The sequence below is a fragment of the Protopterus annectens genome, chromosome 11.part0 (genome assembly GCF_019279795.1).
Source record: "Protopterus annectens isolate FY-2018-M chromosome 11.part0, PAN1.0, whole genome shotgun sequence".
Classification (NCBI taxonomy): Eukaryota; Metazoa; Chordata; order Ceratodontiformes; family Protopteridae; genus Protopterus; species Protopterus annectens.
Genome location: NC_056745.1, coordinates 74,054,596 through 74,069,000, shown reverse-complemented (window position 1 = coordinate 74,069,000; position 14,405 = coordinate 74,054,596). Strand labels below are relative to the sequence as shown.

General features: G+C 39.0%; 1 protein-coding gene across 1 annotated transcript in view; it reads right to left on the bottom strand.

Annotated features, from left to right (window-relative positions):
* The window catches only part of LOC122814906, a 51,362-nt gene extending 48,200 nt beyond the window's left edge, over positions 1-3,162 (bottom strand). The window contains exon 1 of the mRNA XM_044087170.1: positions 2,979-3,162. The gene's annotated coding sequence lies outside the window, so the exon portion shown is untranslated. The remainder of the gene's footprint in view (positions 1-2,978) is intronic.
* Positions 3,163-14,405: the final 11,243 nt, after the last annotated feature.

Sequence of the window (14,405 nt, the reverse complement as noted above, 5' to 3'; positions counted from 1 at the left end):
ATATACAGGAGCAGCTCCAATGATTTGATAAGTGAAGTATTACTTGTGTTTTAAAGGAGTTTATATATAGAATGTATTTCAGTGGTAGTGTGATGTGTTTCCATAATTTAGCTACTCTAATTGAATATAATGAGTCACCTGCAGTATTAGATGATTTGGTTATACTGATACGTGATTTTTCTCTAGAGCTTAAAACTCTATTGGGGGAATATTGTTGTATTAAGTTTTTAAGGGCTGGGCAATTTTCTGGATTATATAGTGTGAGCATTGTAGTTAGCTGAGAGAAATCTAGGTGATGTGGTAGTTCTAACCAGTTTAATTCTCTGAGGGTTAGGCAGTAGTGTATTCTGTTGTTACAGTTTACTGCAAATTTGGCTATTTTATTTTAACATTGCACAAGTCTGTACAAAGATTTCGGCAACATAGAGGAGAGATGGCAGTAAGAAAGTAGAGGTTGTACATCTTCTAGCTAGGACAGCGAGACAGATTTTACTCTGTGTAAAATACCTAGTTTTTGATGAGTTTCTTAACCATGTCTGATACACGTTGGTCGAATTTCAACTGATGGCTTATAATTACAGCCAGTAATTTTGAGTAGTTTACCTGTTGTACTCTGGTGCTGTTGGCAGAAATGATAGTTTTGGTAGAGATGTGTTTTGGGGTAAATAGCAGTAATTTAGTTTTTTGGGAGTTTGCAGTTTATGAATTATTTAGCTATGTTTCAATTGATAAGAAGGATTATTGTATAAGGCACGGGTTCCCAAAGTGTGCACTGAGGTGCCCCGGGGAGCTGTGGCTTCCTCACACAGGCACCACGAACTAATAATCTTAGCCGCAAAATAAACCACAAACTAATAAGCTTAGTTACTAAGCTTATTAGTTTGTGGTTTATTTTGCGGCCATTACAAAAGGTTTGCGGTTTATTTTGCGGCTGTTAGACAACAATCTAAATAAACTAGCTAAGTGTGGGATGAGAGTGCTTGGCTAAAAGACACAATCAAGGGGATAAGATGCACAGTTTGGAGTAATTTCTAAAGTCAGTTGTGCTGTGGATAACAATTTATGACAGCAGGATTCCCTGCCTAAAGCTGCAGGTAATAGTCTCAGGAGATTGCTTCATCTGTTTTTTATTAAAACTCTGCTTGCCATTTCACAATGCATGTGCTAGATTCTGAGTTTACACGTGAATTTTTCATCAGAACTTGATTTTTTTCTTGACATGACTTATATGCTGCTGCTGTCTTGTCCAGTTAAGAATATCTGATAGACAACACGTCTTTAATTGGACTTTGGTTAAAAATGCAGTTATCTTTCTAAGGTTTTCCTATGCTTTCACCTCTCTGACTCATATTTTATTTGTGCTGTAAACGGTTGTGTACAGGGCGTATGCCCGGTTACTTCACTGATGCAGCCTACAGGTGGCACTGCAGTGTTTTATCAGCTATCTTATTAGACAACCCAATAAGAAGACAAATCAGTATTGTTCGTAGTGCAGGAACAGAAGCAAAGTCTGCTGTAACTGCAAATCTGACCCTTGGTATCTGCAAAATGCTAGATGAAAGTAACTATAAAATCACCAGCTGCCATCATAATACTAAAAAGTCCATGATTCTGCCGCAAAATATTGTGGTATTCTAAAACTCGATTCTGTGGCAACAACCACAAAAGACTACACAGAAGTTATTAAATAATACCAAACCTTACAGTTAAAACTTAAAATGCCTTTCTTAAGTAAAGCATATTAATGCAAATCCTCTTACTGTATCCACTTTTAAATCGTTAAAAATCACCGTAATTAGACAGCAACCCCAATTTTGTACCTCTGATTTTGATCATCATTTCTACTATAGTTATCATTTACTTGATTTTAAATAATAAAAATTTAACTTTAGAAAATACATCAGTTTCACTAAGCAGTGTAAACCACAAACAGTTATGTGCTAAATATATGACCAAAAAATATAAAAATGTACATGTTTACTGTTGCACGACTGTTCACCAATAAGCAGCAGCAGATGATATGAAAACTTAATTGTGCGCAAGTCTTTCAATTCAGTAATTACATTACTCAATATACTCCTAATATGTGAATAGTCAACAAACACTATGGTGTGAAAAATTCAAGTTTTTTAATTAGCTCTGCCAGCCACACAATATATTTCAAGAGACATAATCACCATCCAAAAAAAGCAATTGACACTCACAACGTCATCGCAAACTAAGAAGCTATAGTTACCCAAGCATCACGTTTACTTTTTCATAGCAACTTATACTTAACAGTAATTAGGAGGGTTCCTTGTTTCTCTTTAAATTGTGATGTTTAACACCTGTGCTGGTATCAAATTAGTGGTATCAGACAGTATGGCTTTCTTTCCATTAACTGAAGCAAGATTCTTGATAGGAAAGTATATTGCCAAAGGAAGGAGACTTGGAAACTTTTTCATGAGCAGTGAAGTAGGTACATAAAACGTCGAAAACTACAAGCATGCTGTATGAATGGATATGAAGAAACTTATCAAATGTTTACCTGTGTACCCCATGTGTCATAATGCAGTGTCATGTTGTATGTTCATGCCCATTGATGAAGTTGCAGGATATGCTGGTGATTCATGCTGACATCAGTGTTAACTTAAAAATGAAAATAAAACAAACAAAAAATGAAATCAGGATTTAAAGGGGCCACTAGGAAATTTGTGGCACCCTAAAATGTCACCCCCAAAACGGGAAATACCAAGGAATTCGGTATGGTTGAGAGGTATGATACCATGTGAGAGGCATTGTTTTGTTGAAGCAGCAGGTGTTGGTGGGGGGTGTTACAAATGTTGCCTGTGTGAAAGGCTTTGTGATTCTGAAATTTCTATGTTAGTAAAATTAGTTGTAGATGCTGGTGGGGGGTGCCATTACAATGATGTTGATTGCAGGCTGCAACATGTATTATAAAATGTACAAACAAGACTAAGCCAGTATGGCTTCCTTACCTTACTTCTTTTGATAAAAATATAAGACAGCAACGATGATGATTTTTTTTCTTCAGTTAAGTCTGTTTTAGGTGCATTTCATTTAATTGCAAAATCTGGATCATCAGGTATTTCTGACTTAATGTGAGGCTTTAAAACTACACAGAGAGCACTATAAAGTTAAAAAATAAATGTGTGTCCTCACGGTCTGTGATACAGAAAGAGAGCCAGCGCACTGGCAATCAAAGTAAAAGCTTATGGAGATTTGTTTGCAGGCAGCAGCACACAGTTTTCTTTGTAATCATTCATGACTGCTGGACTTCAGTCTGCAAAGGTTAGTATATCTGCATTGTCTGAAACAGTACAATATGTGCCAGTGGTAAACAGGCAACGCTTCTTTTACTGATATTTGGCGGTAGTGCTTTGGTAGTAAGACAAATCTTTAAAGATCATCTGCTAGTTCCTCTTTTCTAGCAGTTTTTAATGTGAGGCTTTTCTATTACCAGTAATCTTTTTAAGAGAATACTTTCAATTATTAGTAATTTGAGTTCCTCTGAGTATCCATGAGACTGCTATGCAAGAAGGTCTGGCTTCTAAGGTGTTTTTGCTACACTCAGGAGTAAGGTACAATTATAGCAAGGAAAAAAAAGTCATAATTTATTTATTTTATTTTACATTTGTTTACCGGGAATGTCCAACTGCACACATGTCCTTTTTCAGCGGTGGCCTGGGGAGAAAAGCTCCAGTTAGAACAGTAAAATACAAAATAAGGAACAAAAATGTATATAAAATAAGGCACAAAAAATGTATAACACAAGTCAGAAAATGCTTAGTTGGAATATTCTAAGAGGTCAGAAGCCATGTACTATTATTACTGTGCTGTTTATTATTAATTACAATGGTGTTAATGTTTGTCAGTCTCTGTGTTTCTTTGTAATCTCAATTTCTACCCAAGCAATTGCTAAAGATGGACAGGGGATCCCTTTATTTAATCCAGTTCAAAATGAACGCGTAAATAAAACCAAAATTTGCAGAAAGTAATAAAGAAGCATTTAGAATGAAGTGCGCAGTTTTGGGTCCAGTCCTTTGTAAACTTTTTCACAGTAACATACTATTGAGCAAGGTATACTTGTTAGACTTTGATGGGGGGGGGGTGTGCCTTAGGAAAACCTGGATTCAACAAGGGAGCAGAGAATCAAAAAAGTTTGGGAACCACTGGTATAAGGTGCTGGAGTTCAGAGAGAGATTTGTCAAAGCAGGTTAGGGTTGAGTCCTCAGTGTATTGACCAAGGGTAGCATTTTATGTAGCAGTGTAGAGATCATTGATGAGTATATTGAAAAGTATGGGCCCAGTAGAGTCCTCAGTGCATTGACCAAGGGTAGCATTTTATGTAGCAGTGTAGAGATCATTGATGAGTATACTGAAAGTATGGGCCCAGTAGAGTCCTCAGTGTATTGACCAAGGGTAGCATTTTGTATAGCAGTGTAGAGATCATTGACGAGTATATTGAAAAGTATGGGCCCAGTAGAGTCCTCAGTGTATTGACCAAGGGTAGCATTTTATGTAGCAGTGTAGAGATCATTGATGAGTATATTGAAAAGTATGGGCCCAGTAGAGTCCTGAGTGTATTGACCAAGGGTAGCATTTTATGTAGCAGTGTAGAGATCAATGATGAGTATATTGAAAAGTATGGGTCCAGTAGAGACCTGAGTGTATTGACCAAGGGTAGCATTTTATGTAGCAGTGTAGAGATCATTGATGAGTATATTGAAAAGTATGGGCCCAGTAGAGTCCTCAGTGTATTGACCAAGGGTAGCATTTTATGTAGCAGTGTAGAGATAATTGATGAGTATGTTGAAAAGTATGGGCACTGTAGAGTCCTCAGTGCATTGACCAAGGGTAGCATTTTATGTAGCAGTGTAGAGATCATCGATGAGTATACTGAAAAGTATGGGCCCAGTAGAGTCCTCAGTGTATTGCCCAAGGGTAGCATTTTATGTAGCAGTGTAGAGATCATTGATGAGTATATTGAAAAGTATGGGCCCAGTAGAGTCCTGAGTGTATTGACCAAGGGTAGCATTTTATGTAGCAGTGTAGAGATCATTGATGAGTATATTGAAAAGTATGGGACCAGTAGAGTCCTCAGTATATTGACCAAGGGTAGCATTTTATGTAGCAGTTTAGAGATCATTGATGAGTATACTGAAAAGTATGGGCCCAGTAGAGTCCTCAGTGTATTGACCAAGGGTAGCATTTTATGTAACAGTGTAGAGATCATTCATGAGTATATTGAAAAGTATGGGCCCAGTAGAGTCCTCCATGTATTGACCAAGGGTAGCATTTTATATAGCAGTGTAGAGATCATTCATGAGTATGTTGAAAAGTATGGGCCCAGTAGAGTCCTCAGTGTATTGACCAAGGGTAGCATTTTATGTAGCAGTGTAGAGATCATTGATGAGTATATTGAAAAGTATGGGCCCAGTAGAGTCCTCAGTGTATTGACCAAGGGTAGCATTTTATGTAGAAGTGTAGAGATCATTGATGAGTATACTGAAAAGTATGGGCCCAGTAGAGTCCTCAGTGTATTGACCAAGGGTAGCATTTTATGTAGCAGTGTAGAGATCATTGATGAGTATGTTGAAAAGTTTGGGCCCAAGTAGAGTCCTCAGTGTATTGACCAAGTGTAGCATTTTATGTAGCAGTGTAGAGAACATTGAGTATATTGAAAATTATGGGCCCAGTAGAGTCCTCAGTGTATTGACCAAGGGTAGCATTTTATGTAGCAGTGTAGAGATCATTGATGAGTATATTGAAAAGTATGGGCCCAGTAGAGTCCTCAGTGTATTGACCAAGTGTAGCATTTTATGTAGCAGTGTAGAGATCAATGATGAGTATATTGAAAAGTATGGGCCTAGTAGAGTCCTCAGTGTATTGACCAAGGGTAGCATTTTATGTAGCAGTGTAGAGATCATTGATGAGTATACTGAAACGTATGGGCCAAGTAGAGTCCTCAGTGTATTGACCACGGGTAGCATTTTATATAGCAGTGTAGAGATCATTGATGAGTATATTGAAAAGTATGGGCCCAGTAGAGTCCTGAGTGTATTGACCAAGGGTAGCATTTTATGTAGCAGTGTAGAGATCATTGATGAGTATATTGAAAAGTATGGGCCAAGTAGAGTCCTCAGTGTATTGACCAAGTGTAGCATTTTATGTAGCAGTGTAGAGATCAATGATGAGTATATTGAAAAGTATGGGCCCAGTAGAGTCCTCAGTGTATTGACCAAGGGTAGCATTTTATGTAGCAGTGTAGAGATCATTGATGAGTATATTGAAAAGTATGGGCCCAGTAGAGTCCTGAGTGTATTGACCAAGGGTAGCATTTTATGTAGCAGTGTAGAGATCATTGATGAGTATATTGAAAAGTATGGGCCCAGTAGAGTCCTCAGTGTATTGACCAAGGGTAGCATTTTATGTAGCAGTGTAGAGATCATTGATGAGTATATTGAAAAGTATGGGCCCAGTAGAGTCCTCAGTGTATTGACCAAGGGTAGCATTTTATGTAGCAGTGTAGAGATCATTGATGGAGTCCTCAGTGTATTGACCAAGGGTAGCATTTGCAGTGTAGAGATCATTGATGAGTATATTGAAAAGTATGGGCCCAGTAGAGTCCTGAGTGTATTGACCAAGGGTAGCATTTTATGTAGCAGTGTAGAGATCATTGATGAGTATATTAAAAAGTATGGGCCCAGTAGAGTCCTCAGGGTATTGACCAAGGATAGCATTTTATATAGCAGTGTAGAGATCATTGATGAGTATGTTGAAAAGTATGGGCCTAGTAGAGTCCTCAGTGTATTGACCAAGGGTAGCATTTTATGTAGCAGTGTAGAGATCATTGATGAGCATATTGAAAAGTATGGGCCCAGTAGAGTCCTCAGTGCATTGACCAAGGGTAGCATTTTATGTAGCAGTGTAGAGATCATTGAGTAGAGTCCTCAGTGTATTGACCAAGTGTAGCATTTTATGTAGCAGTGTAGAGATCAATGATGAGTATATTGAAAAGTATGGGCCCAGTAGAGTCCTCAGTGTATTGACCAAGGGTAGCATTTTATGTAGCAGTGTAGAGATCATTGATGAGTATACTGAAACGTATGGGCCAAGTAGAGTCCTCAGTGTATTGACCAAGGGTAGCATTTTATATAGCAGTGTAGAGATCATTGACGAGTATATTGAAAAGTATGGGCCCAGTAGAGTCCTGAGTGTATTGACCAAGGGTAGCATTTTATATAGCATTGTAGAGATCATTGATGAGTATGTTGAAAAGTTTGGGCCCAGTAGAGTCCTCAGTGTATTGACCAAGTGTAGCATTTTATGTAGCAGTGTAGAGATCATTGAGTATATTGAAAATTATGGGCCCAGTAGAGTCCTCAGTGTATTGACCAAGGGTAGCATTTTATGTAGCAGTGTAGAGATCATTGATGAGTATATTCAAAAGTATGGGCCCAGTAGAGTCCTCAGTGTATTGACCAAGTGTAGCATTTTATGTAGCAGTGTAGAGATCAATGATGAGTATATTGAAAAGTATGGGCCCAGTAGAGTCCTCAGTGTATTGACCAAGGGTAGCATTTTATGTAGCAGTGTAGAGATCATTGATGAGTATACTGAAGTCCTCAGTGTATTCACCACGGGTAGCATTTTATATAGCAGTGTAGAGATCATTGATGAGTATATTGAAAAGTATGGGCCCAGTAGAGTCCTGAGTGTATTGAACAAGGGTAGCATTTTATGTAGCAGTGTAGAGATCATTGATGAGGATATTGAAAAGTATGGGCCCAGCAGAGTCCTCAGGGTATTGACCAAGGGTAGCATTTTATGTAGCAGTGTAGAGATCATTGATGAGTATATTGTAAACTATGGGCCCAGTAGAGTCCTCCGTGTATTGACCAAGGGTAGCATTTTATGTAGCAGTGTAGAGATCATCGATGAGTATGTTGAAAAGAATGGGCCCAGTAGAGTCCTCAGTGTATTGACCAAGGGTAGCATTTTATATAGCAGTGTAGAGATCATTGATGAGTATGTTGAAAAGTATGGGCCTAGTAGAGTCCTCAGTGTATTGACCAAGGGTAGCATTTTATGTAGCAGTGTAGAGATCATTGAGTATACTGAAAAGTATGGGCCCAGTAGAGTCCTCAGTGTATTGACCAAGGGTAGCATTTTATGTAGCAGTATAGAGATCAATGATGAGTATATTGAAAAGTATGGGCCCAGTAGAGTCCTGAGTGTATTGACTAAGGGTAGCATTTTATGTAGCAGTGTAGAGATCATTGATGAGTATACTGAAAAGTATGGGACCAGTAGAGTCCTCAGTGTATCGACCAAGGGTAGCATTTAATGTATCAGTGTAGAGATCATTGATGAGTATGTTGAAAAGTATGGGCACAGTAGAGTCCTCAGTGTATTGACCAAGGGAAGCATTTTATGTAGCAGTGTAGAGATCATTGAGTATATTGAAAAGTATGGGCCCAGTAGAGTCCTCAGTGTATTGACCAAGGGTAGCATTTTATGTAGCAGTGTAGAGATCATTGATGAGTATATTGAAAAGTATGGGCCCAGTAGAGTCCTCAGTGTATTGACCAAGGGTAGCATTTTATGTAGCAGTGTAGAGATCAATGAGGAGCATATTGAAAAGTATGGGCCCAGTAGAGTCCTCAGTGTATTGACCAAGGGTAGCATTTTATGTAGCAGTGTGTATACTGAAACGTATGGGCCAAGTAGAGTCCTCAGTGTATTGACCAAGGGTAGCATTTTATATAGCAGTGTAGAGATCATTGACGAGTATATTGAAAAGTATGGGCCCAGTAGAGTCCTGAGTGTATTGACCAAGGGTAGAATTTTATATAGCAGTGTAGAGATCATTGATGAGTATGTTGAAAAGTATGGGTCTAGTAGAGTCCTGAGTGTATTGACCAAGGGTAGCATTTTATATAGCAGTGTAGAGATCATTGATGAGTATATTGAAAAGTATGGGCCCAGTAGAGTCCTGAGTGTATTGACCAAGGGTAGCATTTTATGTAGCAGTGTAGAGATCATTGATGAGTATATTGAAAACTATGGGCCCAGTAGAGTCCTCCGTGTATTGACCAAGGGTAGCATTTTATGTAGCAGTGTTGAGATCATTGATGAGTATGTTCAAAAGTATGGGCCCAGTAGAGTCATCAGTGTATTGACCAAGGGTAGCATTTTATATAGCAGTGTAGAGATCATTGATGAGTATGTTGAAAAGTATGGGCCTAGTAGAGTCCTCAGTGTATTGACCAAGGGTAGCATTTTATGTAGCAGTGTAGAGATCATTGATGAGTATATTGAAAAGTATGGGCCCAGTAGAGTCCTCAGTGTATTGACCAAGGGTAGCATTTTATGTAGCAGTATAGAGATCAGTGATGAGTATATTGAAAAGTATGATCCCAGTAGAGTCCTGAGTGTATTGACCAAGGGTAGCATTTTATGTAGCAGTGTAGAGTTCATTGATGAGTATACTGAAAAGTATGGGCCCAGTAGAGTCCTCAGTGTATTGACCAAGGGTAGCATTTTATGTAGCAGTGTAGAGATCATTGATGAGTATGTTGAAAAGTATGGGCCCAGTAGAGTCCTCAGTGTATTGACCAAGGGTAGCATTTTATGTGGCAGTGTAGAGATCATTGAGTATATTGACAAGTATGGGCCCAGTAGAGTCCTGAGTGTATTGACCAAGGGTAGCATTTTATGTAGCAGTGTAGAGTTCATTGATGAGTATACTGAAAAGTATGGGCCCAGTAGAGTCCTCAGTGTATTGACCAAGGGTAGCATTTTATGTAGCAGTGTAGAGATCATTGATGAGTATATTGAAAAGTATGGGCCCAGTAGAGTCCTGAGTGTATTGACCAAGGGTAGCATTTTATGTAGCAGTGTAGAGATCATTGATGAGTATATTGAAAAGTATGGGACCAGTAGAGTCCTCAGTATATTGACCAAGGGTAGCATTTTATGTAGCAGTTTAGAGATCATTGATGAGTATACTGAAAAGTATTGGCCCAGTAGAGTCCTCAGTGTATTGACCAAGGGTAGCATTTTATGTAGCAGTGTAGAGATCATTGATGAGTATATTGAAAAGTATGGGCCCAGTAGAGTCCTCAGTGTATTGACCAAGTGTAGCATTTTATGTAGCAGTGTAGAGATCAATGATGAGTATATTGAAAAGTATGGGCCCAGTAGAGTCCTCAGTGTATTGACCAAGGGTAGCATTTTATGTAGCAGTGTAGAGATCATTGATGAGTATACTGAAACGTATGGGCCATGTAGAGTTCTCAGTGTATTGACCAAGGGTAGCATTTTATATAGCAGTGTAGAGATCATTGACGAGTATATTGAAAAGTATTGGCCCAGTAGAGTCCTGAGTGTATTGACCAAGGGTAGCATTTTATATAGCAGTGTAGAGATCATTGATGAGTATGTTGAAAAGTATGGGTCTAGTAGTGTCCTGAGTGTATTGACCAAGGGTAGCATTTTATGTAGCAGTGTAGAGATCATTGATGAGTATATTGAAAAGTATGGGCCCAGTAGAGTCCTCAGTGTATTGACCAAGGGTAGCATTTTATGTAGCAGTGTAGAGATCATTGATGAGTATACTGAAAAGTATGGGCCCAGTAGAGTCCTCCATGTATTGACCAAGGGTAGCATTTTATATAGCAGTGTAGAGATCATTGATGAGTATGTTGAAAAGTATGGGCCCAGTAGAGTCCTCAGTGTATTGACCAAGGGTAGCATTTTATGTAGCAGTGTAGAGATCATTGATGAGTATACTGAAACGTATGGGCCTAGTAGAGTCCTCAGGGTATTGACCAAGGGTAGCATTTTATGTAGCAGTGTAGAGATCATTGATGAGTATATTGAAAAGTATGGGCCTAGTAGAGTCCTCAGTGTATTGACCAAGGGTAGCATTTTATGTAGCAGTGTAGAGATCATTGAGTATACTAAAAAGTATGGGCCCAGTAGAGTCCTCAGTGTATTGACCAAGGGTAGCATTTTATGTAGCAGTATAGAGATCAATGATGAGTATATTAAAAAGTATGGGCCCAGTAGAGTCCTGAGTGTATTGACCAAGGGTAGCATTTTATGTAGCAGTGTAGAGATTATTGATGAGTATACTGAAAAGTATGGGCCCAGTAGAGTCCTGAGTGTATTGACCAAGGGTAGCATTTTATGTAGCAGTGTAGAGATTATTGATGAGTATACTGAAAAGTATGGGCCCAGTAGAGTCCTGAGTGTATTGCCCAAGGGTAGCATTTTATGTAGCAGTGTAGAGATCAATGATGAGTATATTGAAAAGTATGGGCTCAGTAGAGTCCTCAGTGTATTGACCAAGCGTAGCATTTTATGTAGCAGTGAAGAGATCATTGATGAGTATATTGAAAAGTATGGGCCCAGTAGAGTCCTCAGTGTATTGACCAAGGGTAGCATTTTATGTAGCAGTTTAGAGATCATTGATGAGTATACTGAAAAGTATGGGCCCAGTAGAGTCCTCAGTGTACTGACCAAGGGTAGCATTTTATGTAGGAGTGTAGAGATCATTGATGAGTATATTGAAAAGTATGGGTCCAGTAGTGTCCTGAGTGTATTGACCAAAGGTAGCATTTTATGTAGCAGTGCAGAGATCATTGATGAGTATATTGAAAAGTATGGGCCCAGTAGATTCCTCAGTGTATTGACCAAGCGTAGCATTTTATGTAGCAGTGTAGAGATCATTGATGAGTATACTGAAAAGTATGGGCCCGGTAGAGTCCTCTGTGTATTGACCAAGGGTAGCATTTTATGTAGCAGTGTAGAGATCATTGATGAGTATGTTGAAAAGTATGGGCCCAGTAGAGTCCTCAGTGTATTGACCAAGGGTAGCATTTTATGTAGCAGTGTAGAGATCACTGAGTATACTGAAAAGTATGGGCCCAGTAGAGTCCTCAGTGTATTGACCAAGGGTAGCATTTTATGTAGCAGTATAGAGATCAATGATGAGTATATTGAAAAGTATGGGCCCAGTAGAGTCCTGAGTGTATTGCCCAAGGGTAGCATTTTATGTAGCAGTGTAGAGATCATTGATGAGTATGTTGAAAAGTATGGGCCCAGTAGAGTCCTCAGTGTATTGACCAAGGGTAGCATTTTATGTAGCAGTGTAGAGATCATTGATGAGTATGTTGAAAAGTATGGGCCCAGTAGAGCCCTCAGTGTATTGACCAAGTGTAGCATTTTATGCAGCAGTGTAGAGATAATTGAGTATATTGAAAAGTATGGGCCCAGTAGAGTCCTCAGTGTATTGACCAAGGGTAGCATTTTATGTAGCAGTTTAGAGATCATTGATGAGTATACTTAAAAGTATGGGCCCAGTAGAGTCCTCAGTGTACTGACCAAGGGTAGCATTTTATGTAGCAGTGTAGAGATCATTGATGAGTATATTGAAAAGTATGGGTCCAGTAGTGTCCTGAGTGTATTGACCAAGGGTAGCATTTTATGTAGCAGTGTAGAGATCATTGATGAGTATATTGAAAAGTATGGGCCCAGTAGATTCCTCAGTGTATTGACCAAGGGTAGCATTTTATGTAGCAGTGTAGAGATCATTGATGAGTATACTGAAAAGTATGGGCCCAGTAGAGTCCTCTGTGTATTGACCAAGGGTAGCATTTTATTTAGCAGTGTAGAGATCATTGATGAGTATGTTGAAAAGTATGGGCCCAGTAGAGTCCTCAGTGTATTGACCAAGGGTAGCATTTTATGTAGCAGTGTAGAGATCACTGAGTATACTGAAAAGTATGGGCCCAGTAGAGTCCTCAGTGTATTGACCAAGGGTAGCATTTTATGTAGCAGTATAGAGATCAATGATGAGTATATTGAAAAGTATGGGCCCAGTAGAGTCCTGAGTGTATTGCCCAAGGGTAGCATTTTATGTAGCAGTGTAGAGATCATTGATGATTATGTTGAAAAGTATGGGCCCAGTAGAGTCCTCAGTGTATTGACCAAGGGTAGCATTTTATGCAGCAGTGTAGAGATAATTGAGTATATTGAAAAGTATCGGCCCAGTAGAGTCCTCAGTGTATTGACCAAGGGTCACATTTTATGTAGCAGTGTAGAGATCATTGATGAGTATATTGAAAAGTATGGGCCCAGTAGAGTCCTCAGTGTATTGACCAAGGGTAGCATTTTATGTAGCAGTGTAGAGATCAATGATAAGTATATTGAAAAGTATGGGCCCAGTAGAGTCCTCAGTGTATTGACCAAGGGTAGCATTTTATGTAGCAGTTTAGAGATCATTGATGAGTATACTGAAAAGTATGGGCCCTGTAGAGTCCTCAGTGTATTGACCAAGGGTAGCATTTTATGTAGCAGTGTAGAGATCATTGACGAGTATATTGAAAAGTATGGGCCCAGTAGAGTCCTGTGTGTATTGACCAAGGGTAGCATTTTATGTAGCAGTGTAGAGATCATTGATGAGTATATTGAAAAGTATGGGCCCAGTAGAGTCCTCACTGTATTGACCAAGGGTAGCATTTTATCCATCAGTGTAGAGATCATTGATGAGTATGTTAAAAAGTATGGGCCCAGTAGAGCCCTCAGTGTATTGACCAAGGGTAGCATTTTATGTAGCAGTGTAGAGATCATTGATGAGTATATTGAAAAGTATGGGCCCAGAGTAGAGTTCTCAGTGTATTGACCAAGGGTAGCATTTTATGTAGCAGTGTAGAGATCATTCATGAGTATTTTGAAAAGTATGGGCCCAGTAGAGTCCTCAGTGTATTGACCAAGGGTAGAATTTTATGTAGCAGTGTAGAGGTCATTGATGAGTATGTTGAAAAGTATGGGCCCAGTAGAGTCCTCAGTGTATTGACCAAGGGTAGCATTTTATGTAGCAGTGTAGAGATCATTGAGTATACTGAAAAGTATTGGCCCAGTAGAGTCCTCAGTGTATTGACCAAGGGTAGCATTTTATGTAGTAGTATAGAGATCAATGATGAGTATATTGAAAAGTATGGGCCCAGTAGAGTCCTGAGTGTATTGACCAAGGGTAGCATTTTATGTAACAGTGTAGAGATCATATATGAGTATGTTGAAAAGTATGGGCCCAGTAGAGTCCTCAGTGTATTGACCAAGGTTAGAATTTTATGTAGCAGTGTAGAGGTCATTGATGAGTATGTTGAAAAGTATGGGCCCAGTAGAGTCCTCAGTGTATTGACCAAGGGTAGCATTTTATGTAGCAGTGTAGAGATCATTGAGTATACTGAAAAGTATTGGCCCAGTAGAGTCCTCAGTGTATTGACCAAGGGTAGCATTTTATGTAGCAGTATAGAGATCAATGATGAGTATATTGAAAAGTATGGGCCCAGTAGAGTCCTCAGTGTATTGACCAAGGGTAGCATTTTATGCAT